Source organism: Sminthopsis crassicaudata, chromosome 2 (genome assembly GCF_048593235.1).
Source record: "Sminthopsis crassicaudata isolate SCR6 chromosome 2, ASM4859323v1, whole genome shotgun sequence".
Taxonomy (NCBI): domain Eukaryota; kingdom Metazoa; phylum Chordata; class Mammalia; order Dasyuromorphia; family Dasyuridae; genus Sminthopsis; species Sminthopsis crassicaudata.
In genome coordinates, this window is record NC_133618.1 from 75398987 (window position 1) to 75423106 (window position 24120).

Sequence of the window (24120 nt, forward strand, 5' to 3'; positions counted from 1 at the left end):
TTACACCTTTGAAATACCCACAAGCCCATTATCTGGGAGGATAAAAAGAGGCACATTGAGTCTGGAGAGCAGTCTGGATTGAGTCAAAGAGAAGAATCCCATGGATTCGCAAGTCCAGCAATCCCACACTTTTGGAGGGGAAGGCTCCAGAAGCCTCCCAAGAAACCTGCTCACAGAGGAAAAGATTATACAGAAAAGAAACCTCCTCCCAGAGAAGGATTATAACTTAGAGACGACAGGACATTTACAATTTGGCGCCCAACGTGGGGCAAAGATTTTGCTTATCCTGACTAGGATTGATTCTGAGCCCTTCAGAGGAACTAGCCTGGTCAGTGGCGATTAAAGCAATGAGTCATTTTTCTGGGGTCTTCCACTCGATAGATGCAGGGACTCTGCCAGATAACCAGGACCATGTCAGCTGCTGCTTCAGAAGCAATACATTCTGGCCTCCCAGGGGGATTAAGTGACATGGGTTTTGAAGAGCCAAAGAAAACGACAAGGGAAGACTGGAGAAAGAAGAAGGAGCTAGAAGAACAGAGAAAGCTGGGTAATGCCCCAGTGGATGAGGAAGGAAAAGATATCAATCCTCATATTCCTCAGTACATCTCTTCTGTGCCATGGTATAGAGATCCATCAAAAAGACCCACACTAAAGTATCAGAGACCCCAACCTGAGAAACAAAAAGAGTATGGTTCATCTGGAGAATGGTATAAGAGAGGTGTAAAGGAGAATGTTGTGACTACAAAATATTGCAAAGGAGCATGTGAAAATTGTGGGGCTATGATGCACACAAAAAAAGATTGCTTTGAGAGACCTAGGCGCATTGGTGCCAAATTCACAGAAACTAACATAGCACCAGATGAACATATACAACCTCAACTTATGTTTGATTATGACGGTAAAAGGGATCGCTGGAATGGTTACAACTCAGAGGAACATATGAAGATTGTGGAAGAATATGCCAAAGTTGACCTTGCTAAACGTACATTGGAAGCTCAGAAGCTACAGGAAGAATTAGCCTCAGGAAAGTTAATGGAACAAGTGAATTCCCCAAAACATCAGTGGGGGGAAAAAGAATCAAATTCTCAAACGGAAAGAAACCATAACAGTGAAGATGAAGATGAAGATAAAAATGCAGATGACATTGATATGCCTGGACAAAATTTTGACTCCAAAAGACGAATTACTATCCAGAATCTCAGAATTAGAGAAGACATTGCTAAATACTTGAGAAACTTAGATCCCAATTCTGCCTACTATGATCCAAAACCAAGAGCAATGCGAGAAAATCCCTATGCCAATGCAGGAAAGAATCCTGATGAAGTTAGTTATGCAGGAGACAATTTTGTGCGATACACTGGAGATACCATTTCAATGGCACAAACACAGTTGTTTGCCTGGGAAGCTTATGACAAAGGGTCTGAAGTACATCTCCAAGCAGATCCAACAAAACTGGAGTTACTGTATAAGTCATTTAAAGTCAGGAAAGAAGATTTCAAATAACAACAGAAAGAAAACATTCTAGAGAAGTATGGAGGTCAAGAACACCTGGATACTCCCCCCTCTGAGTTACTCTTAGCTCAAACAGAAGACTATGTGGAATATTCAAGACACGGAACAATCATCAAAGGACAAGAGAGAGCTATTGCCTGCTCTAAGTATGAGGAAGACGTTAGGATCAATAATCATCCACATATCTGGGGCTCCTATTGGAAAGAAGGTAGATGGGGATATAAGTGCTGTCATTCCTTCGTTAAGTTTTCCTACTGTACTGGAGAAGCTGGGAAGGAAATCACTAATGCAGATGAATATATTCCTGATGATACTGTAGGAGAAGAGCAAACAAGCAGACCAAAAACCCTAATGGAGCTTCACCAAGAGAAGCAGAAAGGGGGGCGGAGCCAAGATGGCGGAGAAGAAACACACGACTCTGTGAACATCCTCACTCCCTCGCAACCAATTAGATAAATTAAGTCTCAGAATTAGCTCAGGACTGATAGATACCACAAGGACTGGAAGCACGACTTACCAGCTGAAGAGAATCTGGAGTTTCAATAGAGAAGGTCAGTTCTCAGGGGAGGAAGAAGAGAGACCAGCACAGACGGTGGGTTAGGGGCACACTGCGCCCATTGCTCTGGGAAGGGCTCTGGGATCAGAGAAGCCACTGAGGTAAAGGAATCTGGCACAGGCTGTTAGCTCTTCTCTGCTAATTATTTAGCAGTTCAGAAGAGAAAGCCAAAATATTTTAAAACTCAGATTAGATTTTCCCCGGATCCTGGAGGTGACTCAGCAGATCTGGGCACCAGGGGGCGTGGCCTCAGCTACCTCCTGAGAATAGTTAAGAGATTGACAAGTGGGTGGATACGGCCCAAGGCAACACACACTGCCTAGCTTAGCTGGAGGGAGTGGAACTCAGCTCCAGGAAGTCCCAGAGAAGCGGAACCTTTGAACTAGGGACCGCGGTTTCTGGCAGACACTTCCAGTTTGAGCGCAGGGGCTTCTCACGTCACCTGCTGCAGACACCCACTCCCCACCCGGACACATAGGCTGGGCTTTGTGCTGTCTTTACTATTCAACGCCCTCGAAGCACAGCAGTGCTAATCACCTCTGAGGCACCTCCAGGGAGGGGGTGGGGAACTCTCTCCCAGAGCTCTATCTTAGCTCAGGCTCAGGAGCCGCTGCATCCATCCGGTCTGGGAGGAAGCTGGTAAAGAAGTAAATAAATAATTTCCTACCCCAGGGACAGAGATTTTTTTAAGTATGAGCAAAAAAACCAAAAAAACTATAGATTCCTTCTATACAGAGAAAGAGCGGGTATCCAACCCCGAGGAAGTTAAGAGCAGAGAGACAGCAGATAACAACCTAAAGGGGAATGATTCCTGCCCCCCATCACATAACTCTCTCCTAGAAGAGACTCTTAAAAAATTGAGGGAGATTGAAGAAAAATGGGGAAAGGAAAGGGAAGCTATGATAGAGAATAACAACATCCTGAAATTGGAGTTGGAAAAAATAAAGAATTCACAGGAGATGCAGGGAAACAAAATTTATGAATTAGAAAAGGTTAAAAAAAACACAGGAAAGTAGGATTTCTGAATTGGAAAAGATAAAAAAGTCTCAAGAAAATAGAATTTCTGAATTGGAAAAAGAAAATAATTCTCAAAAAAAAAATTAGGGAAATGGAAAAAAATTCAATAGAGCAAAATAATTCATTTAAAAACGAAATTGGGCATTTACAAAAAGAACTAAAAACTGTGAAAGAAGAAAATAACTCCTTAAAAGTCAGGATGGAACAAATCGAAATGAATGATTCACAGAGAACCCAAGAATCAGTCAAACAAAACAAAAAAAATGAGAAGCTGGAGAACAACGTCAAATACTTACTGGGAAAATCTATAGACCTGGAAAATAGATCTAGGAGAGATAATCTGCGGATTATTGGACTTCCAGAAAACTATGACCAAAAAAAGAGCCTAGATTCTATTTTACAGGAAATTATCAAAGAGAACTGTCCAGAGATAATAGAAACAGAAGGGAAAGTAGATGTGGAAAGAATTCATCGAACTCCTTCTGAAATAGACCCTAAAAAAAGAACACCACGGAATATTGTGGCTAAGCTGCAGAATTACCACACAAAGGAGAAAATCCTGCAAGCAGCTAGAAAAAAACAATTTAAATACCAAGGTGCCACAATAAGGGTCACCCAAGATCTGGCTGCCTCCACATTAAAAGATAGAAGGGCCTGGAACCTGATATTCCGTAAGGCAAAAGATCAAGGACTGCAACCAAGAATGAACTACCCAGCTAAGTTTAGCATCTTTTTCCATGGAAGAAGATGGTCATTCAATGAAACAGAGGAATTCTATATGTTTCTAAGAAAAAAACCAGACTTAAACAAAAAATTTGATCTACATCCACAAGACTGAAGAGAAACAGAAAAAGGTACACAGAACCCTTGAGAACTGTAACTCTGTTGTGGGTATATAAAAAGTACTCAAGGATAATTTGATTTTACTGATATAAAAGAAAAAAAGGGGGGTGTAGTAAAGGGAAGGAGGTCGGTTCAGAAAAAGGGGAAGGAATGATAAAAAGAGGGAAACTACATACCAGGAAGAGGCATAGAAAATACACCATATCTGAGGGAACTTAGTGAGGGGGAGAATCATTGTGTGAATCTTACTCTCATCAGGAGAGGCTCAAAGAGTAAATAGTTAACATATTTGTTTTTTAGAGAATTTTCTCTCACCTCATTAAAAGGGGGGAGAGGAAAAGGGAAAAGGAAAAGGAGAATAAGTGAAGGGACTTGGAGGGAGGGGGGAGGGATCCTAAAAAAAAAAAAAAAAAAAAAAAAAAAAAGAGGTAGGGTTGTGCGTCACAAGGGGGGTCTGTAAATTAAATATAGGGGAGGGGGATCAGGGGGGTCAAGGGAAAAAGCATAATCTGGGGAATAATACGATGGCAGGAAATACAGAATTAGTAATTTTAACTGTAAATGTTAATGGGATGAACGATCCCATCAAACGGAGACGGATAGCAGATTGGATCAAAAAGCAGAACCCTACAATATGTTGTCTACAGGAAACACACTTAAAGCAGGGAGATACATACAGAGTAAAGGTAAAAGGTTGGAACAGAGCCTATTACGCTTCAGGTAAAGCCAAAAAAGCAGGGGTAGCTATCCTTATCTCAGATCAAGCAAAAGCAGAAGTAGATCTCGTTAAAAAAGATAAGGAAGGCAACTATATCCTGCTGAAAGGTAGCATAAATAATGAAGCCATATCAATACTAAACATATATGCATCAAGTGGTATAGCATCTAACTTTCTAAAGGAAAAGTTAAGAGAACTGCAAGAAGAAATAGACAGTAAAACTATAATAGTGGGAGATCTCAACCTTGCACTCTCAGATTTAGACAAATCAAACCACAAAACAAACAAGAAAGAAATTAAAAAAGTAAATAGAACATTAGAAAAACTAGGTATGATAGACCTTTGGAGAAAACTGAATGGCAATAGAAAGGAATATACTTTCTTCTCAGCAGTTCATGGATCCTATACAAAAATAGACCATATATTAGGACATAAAGATCTCAAAATTAAATGTCGGAAGGCAGAAATAATAAATGCCTTCTTCTCAGATCACAATGCAATAAAAGCTACATTCAGTAAAAAGTTAGGGGTAAATAGACCAAAAAGTAATTGGAAACTGAATAATCTCATCTTAAAGAATGACTGGGTGAAAGAGCAAATTATAGAAACAATTAACAATTTCACCCAAGATAATGACAATGATGAGACATCATATCAAAATCTTTGGGATGCAGCTAAAGCAGTAATAAGGGGAAATTTTATATCTTTAGAGGCTTATCTGAAGAAAATAGAGAAAGAGAAGATTAACGAATTGGGCTTACAACTTAAAAGGCTAGAAAAAGACCAAATTATAAACCCCCAACCAAAAATTAAACTTGAAATACAAAAATTAAAAGGAGAAATCAATAATATTGAAAGTAAAAAAACTATTGAATTAATAAATAAAACCAAGAGTTGGTTTTATGAAAAAGCCAATAAAATGATAAACCTTTGGTAAATTTGATCAAAAAAAAGAAAGAGGAAAATCAAATTGATAGTCTTACAAATGAAAAGGGGGATCTTTCTACCAATGAAGAGGAAATTAGAGAAATAATAAGGAGTTACTTTGCCCAACTTTATGCCAATAAATTTGATAATTTAAGTGAAATGGATGACTTCCTCCAAAAATATAGGCTCCCTAGATTAACAGAGGAGGAGATAAATTGCTTAAATAGTCCCATTTCAGAAAAAGAAATAGAACAAGCTATTAATCAACTCCCCAGGAAAAAATCCCCAGGGCCAGATGGATTCACATGTGAATTCTACCATTTAAAGAACAATTAGTCCCAATGTTATATAAATTATTTGAAAAAATAGGGGATGAAGGAGTCCTACCAAACTCCTTTTATGACACAGACATGGTACTGATACCTAAACCAGGTAGATCGAAAACTGAGAAAGAAAATTATAGACCAATCTCCTTAATGAATATTGATGCTAAAATCTTAAATAAGATATTAGCAAAAAGACTTCAGAAAATCATCTCCAGGATAATACACTATGATCAAGTAGGATTTATTCCAGGAATGCAGGGCTGGTTTAATATTAGGAAAACTATTAATATAATTGACCATATTAATAATCAAATTAATAAGAACCATATGATCATCTCAATAGATGCAGAAAAAGCATTTGACAAAATCCAACATCCATTCCTACTAAAAACTCTTGAGAGTATAGGAATAAATGGATTATTCCTTAGAATAATCAGGAGCATATATTTAAGACCTTCAGTAAGCATAATATGCAATAGAAATAAACTGCAACCTTTCCCAGTAAGATCAGGAGTGAAACAAGGTTGCCCAATATCACCATTACTATTCAATATAGTACTAGAAACGCTAGCCTCGGCAATAAGAGCCGAGAAAGAGATTCAAGGAATTAGAGTAGGAAATGAGGAAATTAAACTGTCACTTTTTGCAGATGACATGATGGTATACTTAGAGAACCCCAAAGACTCTGCTAAAAAGCTACTAGAAATAATTCAAAATTTCAGCAAAGTGGCAGGATACAAAATAAATCCACATAAATCCTCGGCATTTTTATATATCACTAACAAAATGCAACAGCAAGAGATACAAAGAGAAATTCCATTCCAAACAAATGTTGAGAGTATAAAGTATTTGGGAATCCATCTACCAAAGAAAAGTCAGGAATTATATGAGAAAAATTACAAAACACTTGCCACAAAAATAAAATCAGATTTAAATAATTGGAAAGACATTCAGTGCTCTTGGATAGGCCGAGCGAATATAATCAAGATGACAATACTCCCCAAACTAATCTATTTATTTAGTGCTATACCAATCAGACTCCCAAGAAACTATTTCAATGACCTAGAAAAAATAACAACAAAATTCATATGGAAGAATAAAAGGTCGAGAATTGCAAGGGAACTAATGAAAAAAAACTCAGAGGAAGGTGGTCTAAGTGTACCTGATCTAAAGCTATATTATATAGCAGCAGTCACCAAAACCATTTGGTATTGGCTAAGAAATAGACCAGTAGATCAGTGGAACAGATTAGATACAAAGGACAAAAAAGGATACAGCAACCTAATCTTTGAAAAACCAAAGATACCAACATTAGGGATAAAAATTCATTATTCGGAAAAAACTGTTGGGAAAACTGGAAATTAGTATGGCAGAAATTAGATATGGATCCACACTTAACACCATATACCAAGATAAGATCAAAATGGGTCCATGATTTAGGCATAAAGAGGGAGATAATAAATAGATTAGAGGAACAGAGGATAATCTACCTCTCAGACTTGTGGAGGAGGAAGGAATTTATGACCAGAGGAGAACTAGAGATCATTATTGATCACAAAATAGAAGATTTTGATTACATCAAACTAAAAAGTTTCTGTACAAATAATACTAATGCAAACAAGATTAGAAGGGAAATAACAAATTGGGAAAATATTTTTAAAAACAAAGGTTCCGACAAAGGTCTCATTTCCAAAATATATAGAGAACTGACCCTAATTTATAAGAAACCGAACCATTCTCCAATTGATAAATGGTCAAAGGATATGAACAGACAATTCTCAGAGGAAGAAATTGAAACTATATCCACTCACATGAAAGAGTGTTCCAAATCACTACTGATCAGAGAAATGCAAATTAAGACCACTCTGAGATACCACTACACACCTGTCAGATTGGCTAAGATGACAGGAACAAATAATGATGAATGTTGGAGGGGATGTGGGGAAACTGGGACACTAATACATTGCTGGTGGAGTTGCGAAAGAATCCAGCCATTCTGGAGAGCAATCTGGAATTATGCCCAAAAAGTTATCAAACTGTGCATACCCTTTGACCCAGCAGCGCTACTACTGGGATTATATCCCAAAGAAATACTAAAGAGCGGAAAGAGACATATATGTGCCAAAATGTTTGTGGCAGCTCTTTTTGTTGTAGCTAGAAACTGGAAGATGAATGGATGTCCATCAGTTGGAGAATGGTTGGGTAAATTGTGGTATATGAAGGTTATGGAATATTATTGCTCTGTAAGAAATGACCAGCAGGAGGAATACAGAGAGGCTTGGAGAGACTTAAATCAACTGATGCTGAGTGAAATGAGCAGAACCAGAGGATCACTGTACACTTCAACAACAATACTGTATGAGGATGTATTCTGATGGAGGTGGAAATCTGCAACATAAAGAAGATCCAACTCACTTCCAGTTGATCAATGATGGACAGAGGTAGCTACACCCAGAGAAAAAACACTGGGAAGTGAATGTAAATTGTTAGCACTAATATCTGTCTGCCCAGGTTACATGTACCTTCGGATTCTAATGTTTATTGTGCAACAAGAAAATGATATTCACACACATGTATTGTACCTAGACTATATTGTAACACATATAAAATGTATGGGATTGCCTGTCATCGGGGGGAGGGAATAGAGGGAGGGGGGGATAATTTGGAAAAATGAATACAAGGGATAATATTATAAAAATATATATATAATAAAAAATAAAAAAAAAGTTAAAAAAAAAAAAGAGAAGCAGAAAGAAGAGAAGAAGAAGGAAACTATATTATAAAGCAGAAAGCATCAAAAACTATTTAGTATTAATGAGTGAGACACAATTACTTCCTTCAGAGAGAAGTGGATTATGGATGTGGAATGTTATATATTCTTGTCAATCTGGTATAACTATTTTTCTATAACTTTTTTTCCCTGTGAGAAGTAAGAGCACTATGAAAAGATTATTGTTAAAATGAATGTAGTATAAAAATTAAAATTCATGAACCTTATAAAGAAAAATAAATAGTGTTAAAGTAAACATTGTTGATAGGCTGATTAAACTGGTCAAAGCTGATATCATTCACATTAAGTGTAAATACAGGATTTCTGGGTCATGTAACCAACAAAATTAAAGACTAGACAATTTCTCTGCACCTAATGATCTCCCAAATCTCTCCAAAATAGAAATCATGCACAAGAAATAAAGCAATTCCAGCTTAGTCTCTTGTACTAAGACACCCAACAAAAATTCAAAGTTCAATGAATTTACAACAGAGATGTTAATAATCCCTATATGTAAAGGCTCTCATTCAGCATTCCCTCCGGAACTACCCACAAGAGTTACACACACTAATATAAAAACTTGCAACAGAATACCACTCTACCATTCCCAGGAAAAACCAAAAGGCAGAATCTCACTCTGGCTGGGAAAGTTATGTAATAGTATTCTTTATTGCAACATAAATAATTTAGATAACTGGGGAACCAAGGAAACTGGGTCAGATTGTGTATGAGAGTGTGAGGGAAAGAACTAGTTTAGACCAGATATTCCCGTTCTCTTCCCAAAAATCAGTAGTGAATGTAGTGAAATATGAATTGCCCAGCAAGGAGGGAGATTGAATTGGCTTTGAGTCCTAGTCCCCAAGGAAACTGCTGGCAAAGGGGAAGGAGACAGAAAGTGAGCAATAGGTGGGGGGGAAAGATATTATTATTGTCCAAGAAAAGAAGCCATGGGGTCATTTGGCCTCTGACGTTTCATCCTATAGGCCTCCATTTCCTCTTCAGTAGGCTGTCGGGTCTCATGCATGCTATTATAAGGTTTCTTCCTTTCATCTACCTGCATGATCTCCTTGACATGGGAGAAGGCCTCCTTAGCATTTAATGCCTTTTTCAGTTTTTCGTGTTTCTTCTTTTCTTCACTCTCACTGTCAGAACTACTCTTCCTATGCTAAGGTTTTAAGCCTGGAATGAGGAAGATAAGTTCAAATGTGACCTTAGACACTTATCATCAGTGATCCTGGCCCAGTTACTTAACCCATCCGTAAAATGAGAAGGAAATGGCAAATTATTCTAATATCTTCATCAAAAAACAAACTAACAACAACAATAAAAACCCCAACAATACAAATGGGGTAATGAAGAGTTGGATACAACTGGTACAATTGAACAACAGTGTTAAGTCTCCTACATTTCTACTTTTTGTCACTGTTTTCCTTGACATTCTAGACTTTTTGTTCCTCCAAATATATTTTACTATTATTTTATCTAATTTTATAAAGTGACCTCTTATTAACAAATTCATGTGCCATCTTTGCACGGGGCTATGTTAATCTCTTTATCATTCTAAATTTAATACATGTATTGCTAAAGTGAACACTGGTTTGACTTATTCTTAATAAATCCATATTGCTCTCTAGTATTCTCTGCTTCCCTAAATGATCACAAATTAATAGTACATTTTAGAAATATACCAAGAATGAATGCCAAACTCATTTATCTGTAGTTTAATGAGTCAATTCTACCCCTTTTGGAAAAAAAGACAAATTCTGACTATATGTAGTCTTGTGGAACTCTTCTCATTCCCTAAGACTTAAAACAGTTTTAATCTTATTTTTTATTGTTATATTAATTCAAATTTAATAATCCCCTCCCTGTCACAACAAGTTCTTCCTAGAGACAATAATGTAAAAAGAAAAAGACAATAAGGAGTTAAAAGAAACCCCATCAAATTATATTTTATAATAGATATAAGATATGCTGGTAAATGCTTAATAGTCAACTTTTGAAATGTAGTGACAATATACTGAATTATTAATATTTCCTTTATCACTTTCTTAAGTCTAAACAGTCAACAAAACAATAAATCAGGCCATGATTTGTAGCATTTGCTGATTTCCAAGGTATAATTGTTCACACTGAAAATTCAGCAATTGTTTCTCTAGAGCCAGTAAGAACTGAGTGCCACACATCTTTATATATGTGTGTGTGTGTGTGTGTCCATCTATCTATTTATATGTTATATTCTTCATTCATATTCCCTACCTTTGCAATGAAGGGAGCAAAGTCTATTTTCCAACTCTTTTCTGGAGCCAAGGTTGAAGCTATATAGTATTTTTGTTGTTGTTTTCTTTTGATTTACACTGTTGTAGTTCTGTAGGACTTTTCAAAGATCACTGGTTCAGCATTTCCATCATTCAGGTCTATACCTTTCATAACTTGGTTTTCATGGTTTTGTCATTAATTTTCATGGTTTTGTCATTGTTATATAGCTGAATTTTAGACAAAAAACTATATATGTTATATATTATGTATATATATCTATGTGTGTATATATGTATATATACACACATGTATATATACATATACACATGTATATATATATATATACATATATATATATATATATATATATATACATATATATATATATCTCCCCCAGCCCTAGTCTGATTAGTAAACATTTCAAATTTATTGTAAGAAGCAGGTAGGCATCTTACTCTTGAATATAACGATATGTCAATAATAACATAAAGTATTAAGGTTTTGATCCTTTCAGACTTGGGATGTCTATATTCATAACTTGCAAATTATGTGAAACCTTAAGTGTTGCTTATCCTTAGGGACCTACAACTGAGAGTGACTTAGTCATACCATATGATGCAAAATAGATTTATAGGAAGTTATGAAACCTGTTTTAGTACATTACTAATTTATGCCATCTTATCTCAACTCTACATAGAAGCAAAGATATTATTTTTTCCTCTTTAATTAATTAATTCTTTATTCCACTTTCCACAGGAACTGTTTCAGACCTTCTCTTTTGTCTTTAAGCTTTCCACTTCCCTCTCTACTTGTTTAGCTGGTGAACCTCATTTCATGATGAATTAAGAAAATGATGGAAGGAATGAAACAGAATAACATTTATGTAGCAATGATTATCCAAATTACTTGAAACAGTTTAAAAAATTAGAAAAATAGATCAATGGAACAGACTAGGTAAAGGAGAAACAGAATTTATTGATAATCAGATTTCTGGTAGACATGGAAAAATAAATGATCTAAGAAAGAAATCCCTGTTTGAAAAGAGCTTCTAAAAACACTGGAAAGCATTTCTGCAGAAATAAACTTTGTTAATTTTTTAGACAATTTTCCAGAGTAAATTCAAAACAGATAAATGATCTGAATATTAAAGATGTTACCATTAAAACATTAGAAGAGAAGTAGAGCTTGTCATCCACATCTGCAGATAGTGGGTGAATTTATAATCCAAGAATAGAGGTAATTACAAAAGATAACATAGATAATTTGATTGCATTAAGGTGGAAAGCTTTTGCACACAAAAAATTAAGTCACCTAGGATAGAAAGGGAAGCCGTCAATTGGAAAATATCTTTGTATCTAATGATAAGGTTTTTATGTTTAAGATAGATAGACAACTAATCAAAATATATGACCAAAGCCATTTCCCAATAATTTTAAAGGAAATCAACAAAAAGTTCTCAAGGGAATTGCAAATTATTAATGTAACATAATATCCCAAAATAGTAGGAGAAATGCAAATTAAAATAACTCTGAGATTTTATCTCATATATATCAAATTGTAAAGATGAATAAAGATGTGGAAAGACACACACTAATATATTATTGGTGAATCTGTGAATTGTTACTACAATACAAATGACTAAAATATCCATATTTTTTGGCTTATCATTAGGTATATACCCTTGGAGAGGTCACTAACAAAAGGAAAGATTCCATATAAACCAGTATTATAAGAGCAATTTTTATGGTAGCCAAGATTGGAATGTTATTGTTCTCTTGAGAAATGATGATTACAGAAAGACATGGGAAGTTTCATATAAACTGTTTCAAAGTGAAACAATATATACAATTAAAACAACAGTGTAAGTGGAAAGAATAATCATAAAACAATTTAAAATGATTGCTTTGAAATTATAATGACCAAGCTTGGTCTCAAAGAAGAGATATGAGAAAATACTTCCCCCTATTCCTTTGTAGAAATAGAAGGCTACAAGTTTGGAACATTGGCTGTTTTTCAGTATGCTGATTTATTTGCCAAATTTCATTTTTTTCATCTTTAAAAAAATTCCTTTGATCTAAGGAAGGAAAAGGAAAATGAAAGTGATGTAAAACAAAGAAATCTAGAAAAATTCTAATAAAAAAGCAAGAATAATATCTAAGGGGAATCTTCTCTGACAATTGAGAAAAGAGCCAATTTTGGAGGGAAAATCTACCTTGAGATGTAATCATGCTTAACCTTTTCTCTTGTACCTCTCCTAGAATGCATAGAAGCACCTAGATGACACAATGGATAGAGAAGTGGACCTGGAGTCAGGAAGATCTGAGTTCAAACCAGCCTCAGACACTTATTAGTGGTGTGCTTCTGGGCAAGTCACTTAATCTGTGTTCAACTCAGCCTCCTAAGTTTCTTGGGATGAATGGATGGGATGGGATGCATAGTTCAAGGCAGGCTAACTGTAATGGGTTATAGGCCAAGTTTGCACCCACTCATCCACCAAGCAGGACAATTGGAGATAATAATATATCTATTTCCCAAGATTGGTGAGAGGATCAATTGAAGTAGTATTTGCAAAACACTAAGCACAGTGCCTGGCATATAAGTGCTTTAAGGAATGTCTGTTTCCCTAGCACTAACGAATGGTCCCTTGGTGTGGAGCAATCTACTCAGAAGGCAACATCATGATAAGCAGAAAGCAATCTGGTCTCCATTTGTAGAATCAGCTTGAACCATAGAAAATAAAAGTCTTGGAGAAATTCTGTCCAACAGAGATATTTTAAATTTATTTAATTAACGTTATGCATTAAAAAAAGATATATAACTTTTATGGTATCACCATGATTCCCATCATACATTTCGTTCGGGATAAATGAATAAAAAGGTAATAGTGATAATTGGTTATAGAGACATATATTCTATATACATCTATAAAGAATGGACCTAATCACTATGGAATCATGATTTTTTCTCATTCTATTGAGTAGCATATGGGTATTAGTGGACGAACACAGTAGGAGTAATCCAGATTGTGGTTTGAAAAAGCATAATCTTAAAATGAAAAGGGGATTATGGATTCAATAATAGGGGATAGTGTAGGACTTAATGTTGCAACAAGAAGTTGAGACAGGGAAGCAAAGAAAGCCAATGCAGGAGAGAAAGACTGGGAAAGACCTGAATGGTAGAGGTAATACAAGTGTAGTGAGAATGGAGGACTCAGAAGAGGGGTGGGTTTTGAGGTAAAGATAGTGTTTTATTTTGGATATGCTAAATTGAAATGTCTATAGGAAATTAATTGTCCAATAGGTCTTCTATTCTCCCCTCCAACAAAATCGCAACCACTTTCTCCCCTAGGAAATTCCTTTGTAGCTCTTGTATTTATCACGTGATGTATACATATTATAATTACATGTGCTATATTATCCTTCCAGATAGACTGAGCTCCAAGAGAATGGAGATTTTTTTTTTTTTAATCTGAATTTTATATCTTCCCTAAGCACAGTTCTCTGAATTCAACAGGTTCTTATTCTGAGATCAATGAAAAAATAAATGAATAAAACCTGGCAACAGAATTACCTTCCTTTGATCTCTTGCCCTATTCCTGAGATTTAGCAGTATGCCTACAGCAGTCATTCCCCTCACTTCACCTGGAAAGGTTTCATAAAAACTGTGTCATGGTGCACAAGATAATCCCTCAGTTTTTTGGTCTCTTGTGAATTATGAAGTACAGCCACTAGAGGGCAAGCTGTGCCCACTTATTCTCAATGATTTACAGACTTTTTATGTTTTTCTTTTCCATGTCCAGCAAAATACTTAGGAAACATTTACAACTGGAGATCATGAAGTCCAAATCTTTCATTTTCTGGTTCAGAAAACTGGGGCCAATAGATAGGAAGGGAATTGCCCAAGATCACACAGGTAGTAAATATGAAAGAAATAGAAATATAAAGTGCTATCTAAAGATGCGTGGCTATTAATGTTCAGCAGAACAGGTCCAGAGTGTGTAGACAGCTCTAGGTTTCCTGGCAGAGGAGTGGATGTGAAGGGAAGCTAGGTATAGTGGGTTACAGGTCGGGTTTGCACATTCTCATCCACCAATCAGGACAACTCAGTACCAGGGAGAAGTTCCAAAACTAATTGAATTAATTCCTCCAGGAAAAAAAAAATCGTTCTGTCCAGAACATTGGTGTTTCAGGGGGTTAGAAAGGGTGCAACAGCTCAAGATGCTCAGGTAAGCCCCAGCATCCTGAGGGGTGATATATAGGAAGCACCACAACTATTGTGGAAAATGAGGATCCACACAGTGAAAATACTTTGGGGCCAGGAATCCACTTCCATTCTTCTGATTCCAAGACTGCATAATTGATAACTATGGTCCTAAACTTTTGTCAGAATACCAGGAGAAGTTCCACAGAGTCCTCTTCTTCCTTCTTCTACCGCTCTTACAGTTTTGACCTTCCAATTCAACGTTCTATGTTCTAAGTTACTTTCCATTTCTGACATTTTATATCCTTTATTAAAAGCTGACATTTATATAATTTATATAAATGCCATATAATGTAATACCCATATTATATGTAATAATAACATTGTATATAATTATTATATGTAATATATTATATAAAATCATGTTATATATAAACATGTATATTCATACATATATAATGTAATATAATATATAACATGATTTATAGCATATTATAACATATCATATATATAATGTAATATAACATATATATAAGTATATATGTAATTTATATAATTCTTTGATATTTTCAAAGTGAGTCATAAAATAATACTATAAAACAGCTTCTATAGATATATTAATGTGTTTGTTTTTCATATAATGAAATTGAGTCTCAGATTAACTGAATAAATTCAAGGTTTCCTTACTATAAGACTAGCCCATTGACCATATTGCTTCATCATTACTTTCTGTTCTTTATTCCAAGATCTCTTTAAGTTTTGTTATCCTATATTCTATTCTAAGGTTCTTTGCAGCTCTAACACTCTAGCTCTGATATTTAATACTTTATGGTCTAAGATTTTTGCCAGCATTGATTTCTACGCTCCGTGTCACTGGTTCTGAAATTTTGAGTATAAATTCTCCTTCCTAATAACAAAAAATGTGTTAGATTCCTATCTGATAGAAGTTGTAACCATTATTATTCATTGAAGAAAATTTAAAAGCTACTATGAATTCAATGGCATGTTTAATTTCTATTTTATTTATCACAATTGCATCTATGCATTTGAAAAACAGTATTATATATCAGACATTATTCTATTTCAAGTAAGTATTCTTGCCTATTTATAGATCTGAATACAGATTATGAATCTCTTAAGAAAATTGCATGGCCTCTAAGAGATCCATTGATCCACAGTATGGAACTCATTGCTTTAGATTCAGAGGTCTCCTCCAGGTCCAATATTCTATATTCTTTATTCTAAGTTTCCTTTCAGTTCTATCATTTTGTAATTGCTCTTTCTAGGGTTTTTCTCTATTAATCCTCTGTCCTCCTTCTTGATCTTAGCTATGGCTTTATCCATGCGGACCTTTTCAGTAACTGATTTCTGTTCCCTTTTCTATCTTACATTATAGGTCACACCACCCTGGTTCAGAATTCTCTGCTTCATCTCACCTCCTTCATTAGGTTTTCTGGTTTTTTTCAGTAGAATCACAAAAATCTGTATTTCTTATTTTCATGTTAAGGCAAAAAAGCTTTGCACATCTTTTTTTTCCACACATGAAATTATTTTTAGAAAACTTGAAAGACATGGATATGAACTGATTATCAAACTTTCAGTTGACACAAAGTTAGAATGGATGAATCCATAGAGTGGATAAAACAAATTATTTCAAAAGACTCGATTAATTTACTATAGCTAACCATAAAGTTAGGTTCAATAAAAATCAGACAAAAAAGTACAAGGAAATATGGATAAATAACAGTTCATGTGAAAAAGACTTGAGGAATTTTAGTGGACTTATTTGATTGTTTTGTTATATCTGACTCTTTATCCCCACTTGAAATTTTCTTGGCAAAGATACTGGAGGGGTTTGCCATTTCTTTCTCCAACTCATTTTTACTGATAAGGAACAGCAGGGTTAAGGGACTTGCCCAGAATCACATAGTAAGTATCTGAGGCTGGATTTAAACTCAGCTCTTTTTGACTCCAGGCTTGGTGCTCTATCTGCTATGCTGCCTAGCTGGATTATACAATATCAAAGTCTATCTTTCTTTATAAAGGTGAAAGAGAAATGGAATTTTTCTTGATCTCGTAATATTAAATTGAGATTCAATAGACATTGTAGCTAAAAAAACAAAAAAACAAAACAAACAAACAAACAAACAAAAAACTAATGCCATTTTAGTCCTGATGTTCTCTACTCTAGTCAGAGCACACATGGAATAATTGTATCTTTAATTCTATGAATTATATTGGAATGGAGGATGAAAAAATTATAATGTCTCTAGGGGAGAGTGTCTATGATAATGAGAACTTTCCCCCTAGATTTACATAATGTTGTAAGCACCTTGCATCCATTATCTCATTTAATCCTCACAAATACCCTTTGAAGTACATTCTATTATTATCATCCCCATTTTACAGGTGAGAAGACTGAAGCTGAAAGAGGTTGAATGATTTGGTGAAAGTCACACAACCTGAGGCAGTATTTGAATTTAGGTCTTCCTTATTTCCTTCTCCTACTGAGTCTGCTTCCTCTTTCTGACAGAGGTTCTTTCTGACAGAGCACTTTTCATTTGGGGCTATGCCTATATCTCTAAGATATCCAGTTGCCTTTGGGAATAGGAAAGATATCTACCCTTTTTCTAAATCATGGCCTCCAATCCTTTGATCCTTTGATTCTCTCCCAGGTTCTCACTTTTGTACTTGCTAGTCTGTCCTTCTCTTTTTGCTATCTTGATCCCATTGATGAATCAATTCAGCTCAACATTGTCCTTTTGTCTTGATACTCTGACGCCCAGCCTTATAGTACCTTTCCAAGCCTCAGTCTTAAAATATTCCTCCCCCATTCATTCTGTCTTTTGGTTGTCACTGAGATCTGGTTCCCTTCTGATGACACAGCCCACCTGACCACCTTTCCAATACTCTGTTTGAGGCAGTGGAAAATGAATACTCCTTGTTCCCCATCGCCACTTCCAGGTTCTCTCCTTATTGCTATCACTCTGTAATTTCTCTTTTGAAATTCATACAATCCACCCCATCTCTCTGGCTGTTGTCTACAAATCTCCAGAACATTTCCTTTCATTCCTCAACAAGGTCAGTATGTTGCTCACAATCTTTCTCCCCTCCCCAACTCTTGCTTTCACACTGGGGGACTTCAACATACATATTGATATTCTCTCAAACATTCTAATTGCCCAGTTATTCAATCTCCTCACTTCTGATGAACTATTTGTCCAGCCCACCTTAGCCACATATAAAGAGATCATAATCTTAAATTTGCTTTTAATCACAAAAATGCCACCATCGTGTACAAGAATTCTCAGATTCCCTTATGTGATTACAACCTTTTGTCTTTCCACTTCTTCTGATGCCTTCTTGTACCAAATTCTCTCTTTTTCCCTCAAAACCGTGACGCTTTGGTTCTCTTCTGGGCTTTTCCCCATGTACCAGACATTTTCTCCTTTTACCATTCTTGGTGAACCAATTCAGTTTTAGATTTTCTTATCTTTAATATCATGCTCCCTACTCATGTTGCTGATTGTGCCCCTCACTCAAGCCTTGGTCTTTTAAAAAATATTTTGTTTTCCCCAATTTTAAACATTTATTTTAAAAGATTTTGAGTTCTAATTTCTCCCTCTCCCTTCCTTTACTACCCCCTCCCAAAGATGGTAAACAATTTGATATAGGTTATACATGTGCAAATCATGCAAAGCACATTTGCATATTAGTCCTGTCATGAAAGAAAGCAGACAAAAAACCCTATAAAAATAAAGTGAAAAATAGTATACTTTGATCTTCATTTAGATTCACCTTTTTTCTGAAAGATGGATAGAATTTTTTTACCCATGAGTCTTTTGGAATTGTCTTAGGTCATTGTATTGCTGAGAGAGAGAAGCTAACTTAATTACAGCAGATCATCATTTAATATTGTTCTTATTGTGAACAGTGTTTTCCTAGTTCTGTTCACTTCATTTTATATAAGGTCATGTAAATCTCTCTAGGTTTTTCTGAAATCACCTTGCACAAGCCTCAGTCTTATATCATTCCCATCATCTGTTGCTTTTGTTCCTTTACATATTCTAGTGAATTAAAGTGGAGAAAATCATGTAATTGTTTTGATTAGATCCACCATAAATTTATGTAACACAACTTTAACTGGGCCCTCTCTTTTGTTATACAATCCTTCTATCTCTGTTGTCTTCTTTAGATTGAGAGCTCCTCAAAGATAGAGATGATCTTTTGCCTTTCTCTGTATGCTTAGCATAGTGCCTGGCACATAGTAAGTATTTAGTTAAAATGCTTATTGATTGACTTACTCCAAGTCCAAACCTCTCTAGCTTCTGCACCTCTAAGCTGCCCTTCTAATGAAAAGACTAGACATTACATCATAAAAAGAAAAATGGAAGGCATTTGAAATGTTCAGCTTGAAAAACATTGCATGGTGATGATCTGAATATGAATTTAATCAATCAATCAATCAATAGGCATATATTGATGTTCTGATGTTCCAGATACTATGTTAGGCCATTGGAATATAAAATACAAAATGAAACAAACTGCATTCTCAAAAATCTTGCATCCCATCATACATACTTACATACATGGGAAAAAGTATATGCTCATTAAACACAGGATAATTTAGGGAGAGAAAGTACTAGCAATTGGAGGACTGGAAAAGCCTTTGTATGGAAGGTGGAGCTAGAGTTGTATTTTGAAGACATAGAGTGATTCTATAAGATGGAATTTAGGGGTCAGATATGGCAGAAAGCCCCACAAAGCTCTGAGATAGGATGTGGAGTCCTGTATGGGAGGAATGCAGTTTGGATGGGTTGGAGGATACAGGGTTATTATTCAAGTATTCAAATATTATGTCATTTTCTAGAATGTAAATGATAGATTAGCATTATTTCCCATGGCTAAAGGATTGAGCTAGGTGTAAAGAAAGGAGGATGTTATAAAGAGGTAGATTTTAGTTCCATGTAAGGAAAACTTTCCTAACAGTTAGTTGTTGAGGTTGAATGTCCTTATTTAGTAATGGATTCACTATCCCTGAAGGTTTACAAATGGAGTCTTTGTAACTTCTTGTCATAGATGATGCTTCTAGTCAAGTATAGTTAGATTAGATGAATTCTATAGATCCCACTGATTGAGATTCTGGCTTTGGGAACTCTTATTTGTAATGAAAGAGGAATTTGGAATCTAGATAGCATCATTCCCTTCGTCACTGTTATACATTTTAGAACAATAGTCTGACTTGTCAGATTTTCATTTTGCTTTTTATCAAAGTAAGGCCTCCATTTGAACATTAATCTTCTTTTTCAAATAGACTTTGTCACCCATCATGTCTCGGAGTGTTTCATGTCTCGAAGTAGACCTTTTGAAGGATTTCAGATCAGTAGGTTAGGCACAAAGTTTCTGATGTTGAAAGAAGTTGACTTTGGTTGATTCTAGGGCCAGGACTGAGCCAAAATAAACACATGGCTCAGGTTTTAGAGTATGAATACTTTTCTGTCTGCATCTAAAGCTGACAGAAAAAGCCTAAAAAGCTAAGCTCTTGCCATTTATTGTATTAGTAATAACAATTTATAAGTATTTTACTATTAATTTATAATTATAAACTATATATTTTACATATACATTCATTCATAATTATAAATGAAATCAATAGATAGATGATAGATAGATGGATGATAGCCCCAGTGTTGGATCGGTACTCCAGAGAGATGAAAAGGACCTCTAGTAAGGTGAACAAAACCTCTGTGAAACACTTATGGAAATAGATAAGAATCATCCAGGATGAGAGGAATCATAGGATTGGAAAAGCATCTTAGAAGCTGTTGACTTTCATTTTACCCAAACTCATAAGGAAATTGAAACCTATAGAGTGAAGTGATTTGCTCAGGATTGCACAGCTAATTAGGGTCTCAGATGAGATTGAACCCAAGTCTTCTTGACCCCGAATCCCATGTCATTTTGCCTTCCACACAAGGTTGGATCATTTACTGATGAGAACAATGATCTACTGAATTAGCTAATTCCAATGCAACATTAGATCCAGGAGCCATTGCCTCCTGATGGTTGACGTTACAGTGACAGTTCATGCTTGGTCATTCCATCTCTATAGCCAGATATGAAGGGTACGTATACCAGTTAGTCTCCTTGCTCTGGGGTTTTCTGACTTGTCAATAGGGTAAATAGGTTCCCCAGGGCTTTATTCCAGCTTCACTTTGCAAACAAATTCGCCTTTGGCTTCCATATGAAGCTCTGAATAGTCTTCACAGTTATGTGAGGAAGTCTGACACAGGGACAGAGTGCCTCTGTCAGGGTCTCACTGTAGCTATGACTTCTGAAAAAGCTGCAATGATTTGTAGGGAAAATGCTTGAGGAGATGGAAGAGCTCGCATAAATATTCTGTAGATGCCTCTGATCAGCTAACCACGTTGTGAATGAGTAAGAAGCTCTTTGGTCTTGGAGGTGAACAAAAAGTTCTGGGGCCCAGAACTCACTCTGTTCAGCTGCTAGATATGGTGATTCCACTGAGGGAATCTGGTGAGGGATTAAGGGGTGAGGCTTATGGCCTCATTCTTCCCTCCCTACCCTCAACTGTGTGGGTCTATGAAAACAAGCCTTGGTTCATTGCCTGCCTTGTTGTTTTTTCATTTCTGTTTTAGGTTAATAAGATGAATTTAGAGGCTCCAACCTTATGAGTTTCAGAATGTCAGGAGAGTGACCTTCTAGAAACCTGGAGTCACAGAATCTGCTGGGGTTTAGGGTCAGTTAAGGATCAAGGAGTGACCTATGGGATCCCCATTAGGGGTAGCTGAGACACTTGACTGGCAGTAATTTTCCTCTGGGTTCATAGGACCAAAGTTATATAGAAAGAGCTACATTTAATTTGCTGTCCCTAGAGTCCAAGGTGGGAGAGGGAGAATGTGCTCCTGAGTTGTTGAGAAGGACATATCTGAATCTTTGTTATTGCTATATCTTTGAAGTGAATATCCCTTGTAACAGCAGATTGGGGTTAAAAGATCAGTAGGACTAGGGCAGTGGCTACTCACTGGCACCCAAAAAATTTGGGCCCATAAAATTTGTGAAGGTCCTTTGGGAGATTATCTACGTGGACTCTTGTTTTGGGATTCCCTAATTTGTGTGATCCTGTAGAAATTGGCACTTTGTTTTTTCTCTTTGTTTAGGCTTTAATTGCAGAGTTGTTTTTTTCCTAATGCATGTTTCCTATACAAGTCAGTTCCTTTTGAGATGATTTTTGCAAATTTTTGCATTTGTTGAATCATTGAATATTCAAATACTGATCTTTTCTGTATTACTAAAACCTGTAGTTATTGATATTGAGACTAATATGAAAAGTATGGCTTTTACCTGATTAAATGTTGATACCTGGTTAAGAAATGTTCATATTTTCTTTTTGCATTTAAAACAGATTTAGACTACTTTTCTTACTATGAAATTTCTTATGATCTGCAAATCCTTGGGACAATGTATGCCTATGAGCTTAGAAACCCAAAAAATCATACTCAGTGCTTAATTATTTTTTCATGTTTACTATTTTCTATAATTGAAGCTACTTATTTTGTTATTGGGTAAGTTCTCAATGCCAGTTGGATTGGTCTCCTAGTGGCCAACATATATTGGGGAAAACTTTTGAGTGCTCTTGGGAATTTCCCAGAAGAAATTTTCTTGGTCCTCTATGGCACATTTCCCAGAGAAACTTTAAAATACCCTGCTGTTGTTTTTTTTGCTTTGAGACAAAAAGGGGGTAATTTCTAGTTGATTCCAGGTCCTAAATCTATTCAGGAAGAGCTCTTTAGCTCCTTTAGGAGAGAGGAAACTAATTTTCTTTGCCTTTGGGTTGGGGAAGAACATTTTAAGTATCAAGTCAGCACTTGTTAAGTACTAAGCAAGTAGTAGTCTTTGATAAACTTGGTGAGATCTGATTTGTTGAATATAAATAATTTTATATTCAAGGACAATTATGATTCATGTTTAGGTGGAACTGTATAAAAATGTGTCATGGTAACTGTAATAATGGTTCTGAGGTATTAGTTTCTCCTTGATATGTAATTGTAGTGGAAATATATTTGGTGAGCACTTAAACCAATGATAGTAGAGAAAAATATCACTGGAACTCTGAATGAGAGAAGTAGTGATTCTGGTTCTAAGATTGTAGACCAGAGCATCCTTGCTATACATAGCATCCAGAAAGGAAGAAGAGATGAAAGGTAGGTCATGTTTAGTATAGCTACATGAATCTGGGTCAGTAACTAATTACAGGACTTTGGCATCATAAAGTACTAGCTTCTTATTCTAGATGGCCAGAAAGAAAAAGGTCAGAATATATTTTTCTGTTCTTTAAAAAGAAGATGCCATTATCAATCAATAGTCAATTAGTAAGCACTTATGTGGCAGGCACTGTATTAGGCACTGGGGTCACAAATACAAAGAATGAACCTTTTACTCTTCAAAAGGAATGTATAATTGAGCAACTTTTCATTCTGCTCTCTCACACCAGCATAGTGAGTGAATAGGAACAGTAACTGAGGTACTTGAGTGACTTTCCTGTTTGATGTGGTGCGATGTCTCAGTCAGATAGGACTGAGCTTCCTAGGACCTACCAGAATTTATACTTTGAGAATCCTCTGCTCTATGATAAATCACTTCAGGAAGAATTAAATAGAGTATACAAATAATTAGAATACAAGATATATCAGGATAATATACAATCAGAGAAGTATAAACAGAGGCTACCTCAAAGTTCAAGAGAGATACTTATTTTTCACCACAAAGGTTAGTTAATATCCTTCTCAGATTATTTTGTATTTGTTTCAAAAATGTTCATATTCACATATTTGGGTCCATGTTGTTATTGTTCATTTTTGAGTAGGACCAATGATATCACAGGATGATGTCTTAACTTATGCATGGATTGAATTTAAGTGAGGCAAAGTTGCACAAAGTCATCCATGCATGCCCATGTTGTATTCACCCA

At 35.7% G+C, this 24120-nt stretch overlaps 1 pseudogene; it reads left to right on the forward strand.

The window, feature by feature from the left end:
• The first annotated feature begins 411 nt into the window (after window positions 1–411).
• The window catches only part of LOC141552655 (pre-mRNA-splicing factor SLU7 pseudogene), a 105597-nt pseudogene continuing 81888 nt past the window's right edge, over window positions 412–24120 (forward strand).